The following is a 15309-nucleotide window of genomic DNA, read 5'->3' as shown; positions in this document are numbered from 1 at the left end:
CACAATGGCCATCCTGTATGAATGAATCAAAATTATACCTATTTTTTGACACATCAGCAAAAGTATTTTTGCCACAGAATTTCAACAATTCGTTTATATGCCATGAGATAAAAAAGCTTGAAAATCACGCGTGTAAAATATACAAAATATGTGAGGCAAAGCAGAAGGCCTTGGTAAAACAAAACTCTAATTCTGAGAGTTGCAAAAAGGTACCTTTGGGGAAGGGATGAGAAAGTAGTTATAGAGGTTTGGGGAGAGAGCAGGGTCAGTGTGAAGAGGAGGCAGAGAACACCAGGGTGCTGACATCATAGAAAAGACACCTTGGTGAAAAAGAGGAAGGAGAGCGCCTTTGTAGGGAGGCCTTCCAGGCATGGTGAGAGGTTGCTTCTAATCCAAGGATTCTGTAAAGTCACTAAAGAAAGGATTTTGAGGTGGGGGTCAGGGTGGGAGGGTTGGAGACATGATCAGATTTGTATTATTATCACTAAATATATGTGTTCATGCACACAAACTTAAAAGAAAGTTGTTTATCTTTTTTGTAAAATAATAAATACTTAATTTGTATGCATCTTAAATCATGCAGTTAATCTCTACATTAAATGAGGGTGTCTAGCCCAGCCAATGTAGCTCAGTAGGTTGAATACTGTCCTGTGCACCAAAAGGTTGCCAGTTTGATTCCCATCCAGGGCACATACCTGGATTGCAGGTTCCATCCCAGGTTGGGGCATGTACAAAAGGCAACCAATGGATCTCTCTTTTTCTCTTTCTCTCTCTCCCTCTCTCACTCTCACCCTTTGTCTTTCTAAGCATGTCTTCTGGTGAGGATTTAAAAAAAAAAAGTACCTAAGGGTGTCTGACTAAACACAGGGATTTCAACCAGTTTTTTACAATTCATTTAAAATTTTCTAGGTAAGAATGGTCCATTTAAACTAATATATTCCATGTGCCACTGGCAGGTACAGAAAGTATGAGAAATCACCATTCTAGAGGTATTACAAAAAGTCAACAGCCTTGCTCAGAAAATAAATTGCATAGACATTTTGCAAGCAATCTTGCAACTGCTCTTCTGTTTTTAGTCCAAGTAGGTCCTCTCCATCCCATCCAGATGCACAGACAAAAGGGAGGCTCCAACTACTAAAAATTTGTTTACTCAAAAATAGCTGGGAATATTCAGGTTTTCTTTGATTTCCTCTGTTTAAAAAAGCTTAGCCCTGGTCTGTGTGGCTCAGTGGTTGGAGCACTAGCCTGTGTACCAAAGGGTCATAGGTTTGATTCACGGTCAAGGGCATGTATGTACCTGGGTTGCAGGTTGAATCCCTCGTGCGAGAAGCAACCAATGGATGTGTCTCTCTCACATCAATGTCTCTCTCTCTTTCCTCTCCCTGCTTCCACTCTCTCAGAAAAGCAATGGGAAAAATATCCTCGAGTGAGGATTAAAAACAAACAAACAATAAACAACAACAACAAGCTTAAAATAATCCATTTAACTTCAAAAGTTCCTATCTAATACACCAGAAAAAAGAAAGGTCCTTATTATTACCATTTTTTGACTTGGAGACACCTACAAGTTCTGGAAAATGACAGAACTGCCCAGAGGATGTTTACTACTTAATTCAGAAGCCATGCATAAATTTAAGCAAGATGACCAGGCAAGGCATATAGGGGACATACTCTGTGGCTCACTAAAACTTCCAGCAGATTTTTTCTGACTTTTTGATGTAAATATTCTGGTTTGGCAGACTCAAGTGGAGAAAAGGAAAAGCAGTTTGGCATATTCCTTTTCCTTTCAATCTTAAAATATACACAACTGCATAATTTTTTATATATCCAATATGCAAACTAAATCAGATGAGGGGGTTAAATAATTCTGACCAGGACAAGCCGGGTCATTCTCCATGATCATCGGAAATGTGAGAATAGTCAGTACTCTTACAAAGTGATCAATAAGAAAACAGCTTAATAGAAAAAGCATTTACAGTAAGATGTCTACTTTTACGGTCAGTGGGAAAGCCTAAGAAGTATGTATTTTTGTTTTATCTTGTTGGTGTTATCATTTTGAAGCAAACAACACCAAACTTTTCACATTTTATAATTTCTCTTGGAATAAAAAAGTTAAAATGCTTTATGTTCTAACACAGTTGCATAGAAAGTGTTGGTTTTCTTGTCTTTTTTGAGGCAGAGGTGAAAGTGCTAGAGGCCCATGGGGGCAGGAGAGGTCTGATTATGTAGAAGGCTGATGTGAAACAGACCTGACAAGACTGAACCCTGTCAATAAGGTCTTGTTCTTCTCACCCAGGCCACATCTCAGACTTTCCAACTGCGCTGGAACATTATGAACCAGTAGTGGCATGCGCTTCCTCCTCACTTCCTTGGCAGGCCTCCCAAGTGATAGGGCCTGGGCAGCACAATGAGTGGGAAGTAGAGCACAGCGAGGTCTCCTGGTCTCTGTCCCAGGGAGCCCAGTGGGCCTCCCTTCGTCCTCTCCCCAGGTCCCTGAGGGGACTCCGCTTGGAGACAGGGAATCTAAACAGACAAGCGTCCCCCAAGCTAGAGGGATTACTGTTTCTAACTCTTGTTAGACTAATGACTAATGTCATGGTAACTGAGAACCTGCACCCAACACTAAATTCTCACATCCAACTCCTCAGAAAGCAAGGAACTCATAGAATAAATTTCTAACTCATTCACTATGAACACAATTAGTCTGATACAAATTCCAGCCTGGGTTCAATCCCTGTTACAGAAAACTTTAATTGGAGAAATAATGTCCCAATTGTGACTCTTAAATTTAATTTTGCACGTGGTTATTAAGAGTATCCATTTCATATTAAATGCTACATAGTTTTAAGTAATCACCATGGCTTTAACATTTTCAAGACAGAAATATTTTCTCATTTTTACAAGAACTCGGCCTAGAAGGCAAGCTGCCATTTGGCATCTGAGATAACTAAGGCACATGGAGGTTAGCCAACTTGCCTAACATCACACTAGAGACGAAGCCAGGACAGGAATCCACATCTCCCATTATTCTGACCTAGGAAACAGCCTCCTTCCTCACCCACTTCTCTACTGGGACATACCAAAACACATTTGAACCCAACAAAATAACAAAATAAGTGTATTCATTTTAAACCAAATTGATTTAGTCATTTTCCATTACAGAATATTTTTATGGATTAAACAGTGCTTCTAGTTTTAATCAGGTGACCCAAACTCAGAGACGTCTTGTAATTTTGGAACACTCCAGAGTTCAAAGGAGGAAGATAGGGCATAGCGTCTGAAATTTTTCAGGTCTCATTTAGGCACATGCACTACTTAGGGAGCAGTGCCGTTTTGTTTGCAGGTGAACTTTAATTGGTGGTGGGTGTGTTTTGGCCTCTAGAGCCAAGGAAGCAGCGCCACTGTCCAAGTTTCAAAAGGGCCAAATTTAGGTCCTAATTTAGTGCCTGGTATCTACAGTCCCTATACTTAGGTATCTCTGTTCTTCACCTTTCACAAGTACTCAGAAATGTTCAGGATAAACAGCCATAAAAATTAAGAGTAATTCCAGCAATTAATTGGATTGCCTGTTTTCTTGGTATTGAGTTGTGTAAGTTCTTTATATATTTTGGAAATTAACCCCTTATCAGGTGTATCATTGGCAAATATGTTCTTCCATACAGTAAATTCCATTTTCATTTTGATGCTGGTTTCTTTTGTTGTACAGAAGCTTTGTAGTTTGATATAGTCCTATTTGTTTATTTTTTCCTTTGTTTCTCTTGCCATAGGCATTGTATCAGTGAAAATTCTGCTACATGAGATGTCTGATATTTTGCTGCCTACAGTTTCTTCACGGATTTTTATGGTTTCATAGCTTACATTTAAGTCTCTTATCCATTTTGAGATTATTTTTGTGTATGGTGTAAACTGGTGGTCTAGTTTCATTTTTTTTTTGCATGTACCTATAGAATTGTCCCATGCCATTTATTGGAGACTGTCTTTATTCCAATGTATGCTCTTACCTCCTTTGTCAAATATTAACAGCATAATGGCACATGATCTCACTTATATATGTGGAATGTAATGAACAAAATAAACTGATGAACAAAATAGATCCAGAGATACTGAAGCATGCAACAGACTGATGTATTTCAGAGGGAAGTCGGGGGGGGGGGGGCATAGGAAGAGATTAACCAAAGAACTTATATCATATATGCATAACCCACGGACACAGACAATAGTATAGCCAAGGCCTACGGAGGAGTGGGGGGAAGCAAGGTGGAGGGGGTCAATGTGGAGAGGAAAAGGAACATCTATAATACTTTCAACAATAAAGACAAAATTTAAAAAAGGGGGGGGGAGTAATTCTAGAAATTAGCTAAATCATATCTTGGCTGCAGTATGAAAATTACCTTAGACTTCACATCTATAAAATGCCGATGAAGGACAGAAGTTTTCCCCTTCTCCCAATGGCCACAGAAAACTGAAAAAGCATAAACAACCCTCATCTCAAACCCTCGTCCAAACATGCGTAGGCTGGGGAGACTACCTTCCTGCAGAGAAGAAAGACTAGCATTTCTCCTCTCTTATTAAACATGGGTGAACTTACAGCCCAGAAGGACAAATTAACAGGATACTTTCTTCTATGCAATTTGAGACTGTGGACACTCTGAACTGCATACTGAATTATACTGTATGTTTCTGCCTAAGCACCTTATGGCAGCTTCTTTGAATAGAATAAGATAAGTATTGGGCTAAAGAAATCATGCCATAATAAAATGAATTTCTTTGGTTAGTTCATCTCAAGCATCAGGAAATAGAATATTCTTCTGTAAGAAGAGAAAGCACTATCTTATACCACCTTTTATGCTCTCTAAGTCTATGCATTCTAATTACTCTAAAATAAGCATCTTTTCAGCTAATTGCAATTACAGTATAAAAGCAACCTATAGCTCCAATAAGAAAAATGCACACACCTAAATAAATAACAGAAAGTGCTGTTTTGACTTAAAAATAAAGTTTCCAAAGGGAAGATTAGCCACTGTAGTGTGAAAAGCACAGAGGCAGACTATATTTGAAAAGTGTTTTAACCTGGCTCATGTTTGTAACACAAATCATTGAATAAAATTTCTGTCAGTCTCACAGAATTCAAAAGACCATAGGGATTAATTAATCCAACTTTCTCATTTTACAGATCAGGAAATTGAGATTCAAAACAGCGAAATGTTTAGTGTAGAGTCACAGAAAGCAGCACACCCGGTACCCCCACAAAGAACAAAAAGGAACAATAACAAAAAGCAGGTCTCCGGATTCCCAGACTTCAGAATTTTTCACTAAATATACAGAGAAAAGATCTAAGATGAAGACACTGGTTGAATGTCTACAGTTCAGAACCAAATAAAACATACCTTGCATTACCAAGTGAAGAAAAAGAACACAGCCACCAATTATCAGGAGAATGATAATTAACTGATTGACTGAAAGACAAGAATACCATCAATATTTAAAACATATATATAACTCCTATCTCCTGTATTCTTCAAAGTTGAAAATTATTTTCTCATAAAAGCTGCCGTCAACAAAAAACTGACTTCTACTTCCTTGGATTAGCCTCCTAGTAGATAGGAGCACAGCAATTCAGAAACAAGCTCAAAACAATAAAGAATTGATGGTGTCCAACAGTTGAGATACTCTTTCTGTAACCACCCCTTCGCTCTGAATGTCTGCCAGGGAAAGAACCCTTCAAGCGGGTGCTCTGTGGTTGCACACACACCTTTTACACACACAGCAGGAAGAGAGAGCGGCTCTGCTGCCAAACGCTAGACCTGCCAGTAAATCATGATGAGCTGGGAGGTCATCTGACATATTAGTATACCATTGCCCTGAATATTTCCCCACAAATGTGCTCAATTTCAAAAGACTGTAGCCCTGGCCAGTGTGGCTCAGTTGGTAGGAGTCTCATCCTATACATCAAAACATCATGGGTTCCATTCTCAGTCAAGGCACATGCTTAGGTTGTGGATTCGACTGAGGCACGTGAAGGAGGCAACTGATTGATGTTTCTCTAACATTGATGTCTCTCTCACATTGATGTCTCTTTTTCCCTCCCTCCTTTTCTCCCATCTCTCTCTCTCTCTCTCTCTCTCTCTCTCTCCACTTTCTTCCCTTCCCCCTCTCTCCCTTCCCCTCTCTCTAAATATCAATGAAAATGTGCTTGGGTGAAGATTTTAAAAAGAAAAGAAAAAAGACTGTAAAAGATTTACATGTGAAAAATCTCACAGAGGAGCCAAAACCGGTTTGGCTCAGTGGATACAGCGTCGGCCTGCGGACTGAATGGTCCCAGGTTCGATTCCGGTCAAGGGCACGTACCTTGCTTGCGGGCACATCCCCAGTGGGAGGTGTGCAGGAGGCAGCTGATCGATGTTTCTCTCTCATCGATGTTTCTGGCTCTCTATCCCTCTCCCTTCCTCTCTGTAAAATATCAATAAAATATATTTTTAAAAAAAAATCTCACAGAGGAAAGAAATGATCCAAGTTTAATTTTAGAAAACATTTTTCCCCAATTTGATAAGTTAAAAAAAATAATGTTTTTCTTTAAGTTTGGAATTAGTATTGAGAATGACAAGTATTTTTTTATATTTGTGACCATATATTTTATTCCTTCTGAAAAGCATTTATTCTTATATTTTATACAGTTTTCTAGTAGCTATATTTTGCTAATTGATTTGTTCTTATAAGTATCTAGAACATATGTAAAATTGACTAATTTTTATCTCCAATAAAAGTCACTCAAAAATATTTTGAAACAGGTTAGCAGATGTTCAGTGGAAGAACTTCCATAATAACCTGATTTAAAATGCACATTTCCTTCAGTTTGCAAATGGTCATTGTGAACTCTGAGTTTAAATGGGAAGGAAGAGGGCAAGCACCACAATGTAAGCTCCAGGTACATTTGTACAAGTCAGCATTCTTAACACCATTCATTTCCACATAGTAAAACAAATTTCTGTAGTTTAGGTAAATGCAATAAAGAAAATGGGCTTAAAGGTTAAAATAACAGAGCAGAAAGCAAACAGTTTTTAATAAGATATAGAAAGATAATTTTTTAATTATATGATTAGGAGGACAATACACAAACATATATTCCAAACAGTCCCAAATTTTTTTTAAAAAACCTCGAAAGTAAGTCCAGAGACATTTATTAACAGCCTGCATGTGTGCTGGGTGTACATAATACAAAGATACATCAAGGGTGAGCTAACCTGTTCATCTCCACATAAGTAAAAGCATGCTTAAAAAATACTGCATCCCACTGACTTACTTTCTTATTTAAATGTAAGCTCCCTTAGCCTGAACCTCACATGTTTTTCTCTCTCCCACTCTGCCATTCTTGACACTCATGCTGAAATGTTTATCCCTCAGAGGAAAAAAGTCCTAAAATGACCTATTATTAGTACAAAATATGGTGATAAAAGTAATAATAATAAAGGTAAACACTTGTGCAGCATTAAGGATATACCAGGCATGTTCCAAATGCTTTATTATCTCTACTTTACAAATGAACAACCTGAGGAGAACTGAGACCAAGAAACTCCCCAAGGACTTGAAATGTGTGTGTGTGTGTGCGTGTGTGCGTGTGTGCGTGTGTGCGTGTGTGTGTGTGTGTGTGTGTGTGTGTGTGTGAATTATTTCTATGGCAATTTGCTTCACTCATGGGATCAATCACTCCAAAATGATGGGCCTATAGGTGTTTTAACATAAAATGTGGTCTTTATAGAATTTATTCACAATGCAAAGTGTCCCAGATTAATGAATATCAAACTCTCCCTTGGGTCACAGGTGTTATAGAACAGAAGAAAGGAAGGAAATAAGAGATTTAGTCCCTGCCCTATTGCTCTGAGAAGTTTCTGGGAAGGCAGGCATTTCCAAGCCTTGATAGTTATTTCACAAGCATTAGCCAACCTACAGAAGGACAGGATGAGAGTATTAACCCAAGAATACCAGTAGATGCATTAGCCATGGACAGAGGGTAGTGAGGCTATGTGCATAAAAAAAAAAAGCTACGAAATACTACTATACTTACCTATTCTTTACTAGAAGGCACAGTGCCCTGGAAAATAAACCACCATAGGTGAGCATGAAATCAAGGTGGGAAAAACACTAAAAATACAAGAAGCACAATCCTGTGGAAATCCTCCAAAAGATCCGCCCACTGGCCAGATTAGTGCTGGTGTGAATAACTCCTTTCACATTTAAAATAATATACTAACTGAAAGTTTTTAAACTCAGGGCTTCAAATACATTGACACAGATTTATATAGAGCTACTGAGAAGTTAATAATAAATTACTGGTAAAATTTATGCTTAAAAATAGTTTCTTGGCTCCACCAAAAAACTTTTAGAAATGATAAATTAATTCAGTAAAGTAGCAGGATACAAAATTAATAGTTATAGGTCAGTTGAATTTTTATCAACCAACTAGTGGCCCAGTGCACGGATTCATGCACATTGAAAGGAAATTAATTAGAAGGTGTCCGGCGGGGCGGGACTGGGTAAGACAGCCGGACATGCCCTGGAGCCAACCTCCTGTAGTCCCTCCCTGGCCAACTGCACCTGGGGTAGCCCTGTGACTCGAAGGGCGTCTGCAGTCACCACAGCTGGACAGTAAACCAGATTCGGGGTGACAGTGCCCCAGCAACAACATAACCCACTGCTGAAGGTGGAATCGCGCGGTCCCATGAGGAATCAGGCTCCCACCTCTCTGGTTCCAGGGTGCATACCCAAGAACCACCACTGCCAAGTCACCACAGCTTGGCAGTTCTTCTGTTGAGCATCTGCCCCCTAGTGGTCAGTGTGCGTCATACCTACTGTCCGGTTGCACAGTTGGTTGGTCGCTTAACCTTTTAAATCCTATCTAATAAAGACAAAATATGCTAATTGACATTCACATTGTCGCAAAGATGGCGAAGCCCACAGCCAATAAGGAGGGAATATGCTAATTTACTGCCCTGCCCTCAAAGATGGCGGTGCCCACAGCCACAAGATGGTGGTGCCCAGTCCCCTCAGCCCTGCCTCCAGAGTCCCCCAGGCCCCTCAGCCCCCCAGCCACCCAGGGCCAGCCCGAGGTGCAGGCAAGCCTCGGATGGCAGCTGCCCAGCCACCTAGGGCCGCCCAAAGCTCAGGTAACCAGGGCCGGCCAAGGCTTGCGCTGCCGCAGTGGCAGCAGCAGAGGTGTGATGGGGTGTTGCCTTGCTGATCGCCAGGTCACCTCCCGCCCCTGAGGGCTCCCGGACTGTGAGAGGGGGCAGGCTGGGCTGAGGAACCCCCCATGCAGTGCATGAATTTTCATGCACTGGGCCTCTAGTTTATAGATAATGAACTATCAGAAAAAAAAAATTCAGAAAACAATCCCATCTACAATTATATCAAAGAAAAAATATCTATAAATAAATTTAACCACAAAGGTAAAATACCTATACTTGGAAAACTATAATACAGTAAAAGAAAAAATCGAAAACACAAATAAATGGAAGAATACACCATGCTCATATACCATACCCAAACCAATCTATAGATTCAATGTAATACCTACAAAAATGCCCATGGCATTTTTCATAGAACTAGAACAAATAATCCTAAAATGGTTCCACAAAAGACACCAAATAGTCACAGCAATCTTGAGGAAGAAAAATAAAGTTGGAGGTATCACATTACCTGATATCAAATTGTACTACAAGGCTAGATTAATCAAAACAGCATGGTACTGGCATTAAAACAGACATACAGATCAATGGAACAGAACAGAGAGCCCAGAAATAATCCCACACCTATATGGTCAATTAATTGCTTACAAAGAAGGTGATAATATACAATGGAATAAAGACAGTCTCTTCAATAAATGGTGTTAGGAAAACTGACAAATGCATAAAGTAAAATGAAACTAGACCACTTTCTTATACCATATGCAGAATACACTCAAAATGAATTAAAGACTTAAATGGAAGACCTGAAACCATAAAACTCCTAGAAGAAAACATAGACAGTAAACTCTCTGACACTGTTCTTAATAATACTTTTTTGACTATGTCTCCTCAGGCAAGGGAAAGAAAAAAACAAATGGTACTTTATCAAACTGAAAAGTGTTTGCACAGCAAATGAAACCATCAATAAAACAAAAAGACAACTGACTAAATGAGATAAGATACTCACCAATGACACACCTGGCAAAAGGTTATTATGCAAAATATACAAAAACAAAACAAAACACAATGTAACACCAAAAGACATACAATCCAATTAAAAATGGGCAGAGGGCCTGACTAGAACCTTCTCTAAAGAGGACAAACAGATGGCCAATCTATATATATAAAAGCCTAAGCGACCATTATGACCGAACAACCGGAACAACCAGAACAACAGCTCAGCTGACAGACCCGTCCTGGCAGTCCACCAGCCTGGCAGCAGCCACTCACTCCCTCAGCAGTCCTGCAGGTCCAATCTCTGGAGAACAGGCCAGGCACCGATGGACCAGTGACACCGTCAAGATCCAGACAGTGCCGCTGGCCTCCTGGAATTTGGCCTCAGGCACCACAGCCTCTTCCCTTCCCTAGACACTCCGCAAGGAAGGATATAAAAGCAGCCGCTAGGTGGCTCCTGACAACTGGCAGGAACGAGAGCGGGACAGACACGGATCATGGGCCTGCAAGGGTGTTCCATCGCCCGCCCGGAGGGCCGATCGCATCCCATCCTCTCCCCCACCCCCCTTGGAATCCCACCCATGCACAAATTCATGCACCGGGCCTCTAGTATACATTTAAAAAGATGCTCAATGTCACTAATCATCAGAGAGATGCAAATTAAAACCACAATGAGGCATTACCTCACGTCTCTCAGAATGGTTATCATCATTAAATCAACTTACAAGTATTGGGGAGGATGTAGAGGAAGGGGACCCTAGTGCACCACTGGCAGGAATGCAAACTGGTGAAACTACTGTGAAAAGCAGTATGGAGTTTCCTCAAAAATTTAAAACTACAACTACTTTGTGACCCTGTAATTCTACTTCTGGGTATTTACCCAAAGAAATCCAAAACACTCATTCAAATAGATAAATGTACCACCCAGCCAGCATGGCTCAGTGGTTGATCATGGACCTATGAACCAGGAGGTCACAGTTTGATTCCCCATCATGGCACATGCCCAGGTTGCTGGCTTGATCCCCAGTAGGGGGTGTGCAGGAGGCAGCCAATCAATGATTCTCTCTCATCATTGATGTTTCTATCTCTCTCTTCTTCTCCCTTCCTTTCTGAAATCAATAAAAATATATTTTTAAAAAATTATATGTGTACCCCTATTTTCAATGCAGCATTATTTACAATAGCCAAGACATGAAAGCAACCTATGTGTCCATCAACAGTCAATTAGTATAAAGAAGTGGTATATATATACAATGAAATAATACCCAGCCATAAAAAAAGAAACAAATCTTGCCATTTGTGACATGGATGGACTTAGAAGGTACTGTGCCAAGTGAAATAAGTCAGAGAAAGACAACTGCCATATGATTTCACTTACATGTGGAATCTAAAAAACAAAATAAATATACAAACAAAACAGAAACAAACTCCTAGATACAGAGAACAAACTGATGGTTGCCAGATGGGAGGGAGGATTGCTGAAAGAAGGAAGGGATTAGAAGTACTAATATTTAGTTACACAACTAAAACTTGTATAACTAGTTATGGGGATATAAAGTACAGCATGGGTTATATAGTCAATAATCTATACTAATAAAAGGGTAATATGCTAATTAGGGCCAACGTCTTCTGGATGTCCATCCGGGCAAAGCCACAGCGGCTGCGAGGCCCAGGGCTCAGGCAGCCATGGGCTCAGGCAGCCTTGAGCCCCAGTGGATGCGAGGCCTGGGGCTCAGGCAGCCGTGGGGTCAGGCAGCCATGAGCCCCGGCGGCTGCAAGGCCCGGGGCTCAGGCCTCACAGCCGCCACGGCCGGCAGTGGCAGCTGCAGCAGGGTGATGGGAGCAGCGTCTTCTCCTAATCAGCCGGATCATCTCCCACAGAGGGAGGCCAGACTGTGGCCATCAGTAGGACATCCCCTGAGGGCTCCCGGACTGTGAGAAGGGGCAGACTGGGCTGAAGGACCCCAACCCCCAGTGCACAAATTTTCGTGCACTGATCCTCTAGTCTATAATAATAAAAGCATAATATGCTAATTATACCGGCAGCCAAAGGACCTTCCAGATGTCCTTCTAGACAACATTCTGGACAAAGCTGGGGCTGGGAGGGCCAAGCACCTTGCACGAATTTCATGCATGAGGCCTCTAGTACTGTAGTAACTGTGTATGGTACCAGGTGGGTACTAGATATATCTGGGTGATCACTTTGTAAGTTATGTAAATGTCTAATTGCTATGTTGTAGGCCTGAAACTAATATAATATTGTATATCAACTGTAATATTTTTTAAACGATTAAATAATTTATTTGTAGTAAATACATATATGTGCATATATATGTGTATATATAAATTACAATTGTACAAATTTTGGAAATGGATATCCTGCCCTAACTGGTATGGCTCAGTGGATAGAGTGTCAGCCTGTCCCATGTTCGATTCCAGTCAAGGGCATGTACTTTGGTTGCGGGCACATCCCCAGTAGGGGGTGTGCAAGAGGCAGCTGATCGATGTTTCTCTCTCATTGATGTTTCTAACTCTCTATCCCTCTCCCTTCCTCTCTGTAAAAATCAATAAAATATATTTTTTAAAAAAGAAAGAAAATGGATATCCTCTCTTTCCTTTTCCCTTTCTCATTATCTCTCAAAGTGACATACCATACAATTAAAGGTTATTTAATTGCAAAGTGCATGTTACGTAGTTGTAATCATCCATTTGATTTATAGAGGAAATGATTTTTTTGTAGGTACTTACACTAAAACAGAGCAGCATTTTGTCCAGTGTTCAAGGCCAAGATTAGTTAAAAAAAAAAAAAAAAAAAAAAGAAAAGAAAAGAAAAACACCTTAACTTTGGAAGAAAAAAACTTTGGACTGAAAAGAGAAGAATTATGAAATTTTATTCTTTGCCTGATTTAATAACATTTCCTTGTGCATTTTGTTTTATGATTTATGTCCTGATTCAGGGAGGAAGACAAAACAAATGTCCTTTTGTTTAGTTTTAGAAAGGTCATATGAATAACAAAAACTGATGACTATATCTTTTCCCATTTCAATTTACATTCATTTAACGGGTTGCTACTAAAATGTCACTGTTGATGACACACAGAGTTTAACTATTTACAAATGTCCTCACTCTTTTTACCCCAATTTCATTCAAGGATCTAATTAATTAGCACAATCCAGTTAAGATTGTTCTTAAAATATGTGAACGCTATAAAATGTCACTTACCCATTCCCTAGTGCATTTCAGTCCTACTCTGCAACTAGAGTCCCTACCACCCTGGAGACATTGTAAGCCACTGAAGAAAGATATAAAATAAGAAGTGTGATTTGCAAAATTTCGAATCATTGAAAAACAGATGAAGCATTTATACATGAGTGTAAATGGAGACATTTATAAGCATCTACTCAGAAAGCTGTGTAGCATAAAACTAAAAAAGCTAACTAATATTCAGAGCCTTAGGACAGATAAACAATGGAGTGTTGCAGGAATGAGTATAAATCAGAGTTCATAACAGTCACAAACAATGTTTATTTCACTGAGGTGTGGTGTCTGGGAGTAGGTTCAGCTGGTAAAACTCAATTTTGTGGGCTGGGTTATCTCTCTATTTATTTGTTACCTTCCATATATTGTATATTAGGGTTCTACCACTTACAGAAGGTATCAAAAAGAGCTTGGAGGGGGGGTGCATATTTAAAAGTATGTGGTTCCATCACCCCTGCACTCACTGTCCAGTGTCACTGCCTTTAAGGACTTACAGTCCAGGTGCACCTCTAGATAGCTCAGCCTGAACACAAAAATGGGGGGAGGGGGGCATAAAAGAAATTGTTTATCAGATAACAGTTCAAACTTCTATAGGGCTTATGTTTTAAGTTGTTTTTATTTTGTCATTTGGCTTTCTTTCACAAACAGCAATGGTAGCTGTTATTCAACCTCACACGTTTTAAAATCTTGACTTAACAGGACTGATAAAAAAACATTATCAAGATTACATTCTAGCCAAAACCGGTTTGGCTCAGTGGATAGAGCGTCGGCCTGCGGACTGAAGGGTCCCGGGTTCGATTCCGGTCAAGGGCATGTACCTTGGTTGCGGGCACATCCCCAGTGGGAGGTGTGCAGGAGGCAGCTGATCGATGTTTCTCTCTCATCGATGTTTCTAGCTCTCTACCCCTCTCCCTTCCTCTCTGTAAAATATCAATAAAACATATAAAAATTTAAAAAAAAAAAAGATTACATTCTACTTGTAAAGGCAGCAAGAGATGAATGGGGAGTGGGTGGAATGGAGATTTTCTAGGTGAAAAATAATGCCGTTCCTAACAGGGAATGTACATAACTTCCATCTCCGTCATAGGAGCCCCAAGCTTCAAATTTCCAATTTTGCCAGGGTCTTGGGCTGAAAGACACCTTGCCAAGGCATCTCTAATTCAGTCTAATGTGACCACATCCACCTTTTGGTCTAATGTTATAATATTTAAATATCTAACTACTGCTTTACTTCACAGCTATTGTCTATCCTAATACTTATGACTTATCTAGGATATTTAACTATATATTTTTAAAATTTAGATCATACATTTAAAAAAGGTTGAAACTATTTTTTTCTACCAAAACACTAGACTTAAAATTCAGATAAGCTATCATCTCTTAATAGATATAGTTAGCCCAACCAGTGTCACTCAGTGGCTGAGAGTTGACCAATAAACCAGGAGGTCACGATTTGATTCCCAGTCAGGGCACATGCTCGGGTTGTGGGATCAATCCCAACTGGGGGGCATGCAGGAGACAGCTGATCAATGACTCTCTTTCATCAATGATGTTTCTATCTCTCTCTCCCTCTCCCCTCATCTCTGCAATCAATAAAAATATTTTTAAATAGATATAGTTAACCCAACCTTACATTATAGCACATATGCTTTTTAAATTATGTTATTTCTATCAAAATAATATGTCATATTTCTATAATTCCTTATGAATGCTAAGTACTCTAAAATATTTTTCCCCTTTATATCGCATAATATCCTGGTGAGTTAGCTGACATTATCTCCATTTTTCAGTATTAGACAACCGAATTTTAAAAGAACGCCTTTGTTCAACGTCATAGAGGTAGTTAGATAACTAAGCAGAACATGAGACCAATTT

At 39.7% G+C, this 15309-nt stretch overlaps 1 protein-coding gene across 2 annotated transcripts in view; it reads right to left on the bottom strand.

Annotated features, from left to right (window-relative positions):
* The window catches only part of GMDS (GDP-mannose 4,6-dehydratase), a 736645-nt gene that overhangs the window by 556207 nt on the left and 165129 nt on the right, over positions 1-15309 (bottom strand). The gene's annotated exons all lie outside the window — the stretch shown is intronic.

The sequence above is a fragment of the Plecotus auritus genome (genome assembly GCF_963455305.1).
Source record: "Plecotus auritus genome assembly, chromosome: 2".
Lineage (NCBI taxonomy): Eukaryota > Metazoa > Chordata > Mammalia > Chiroptera > Vespertilionidae > Plecotus > Plecotus auritus.
This window is presented reverse-complemented; position numbering and strand designations above follow the sequence as displayed.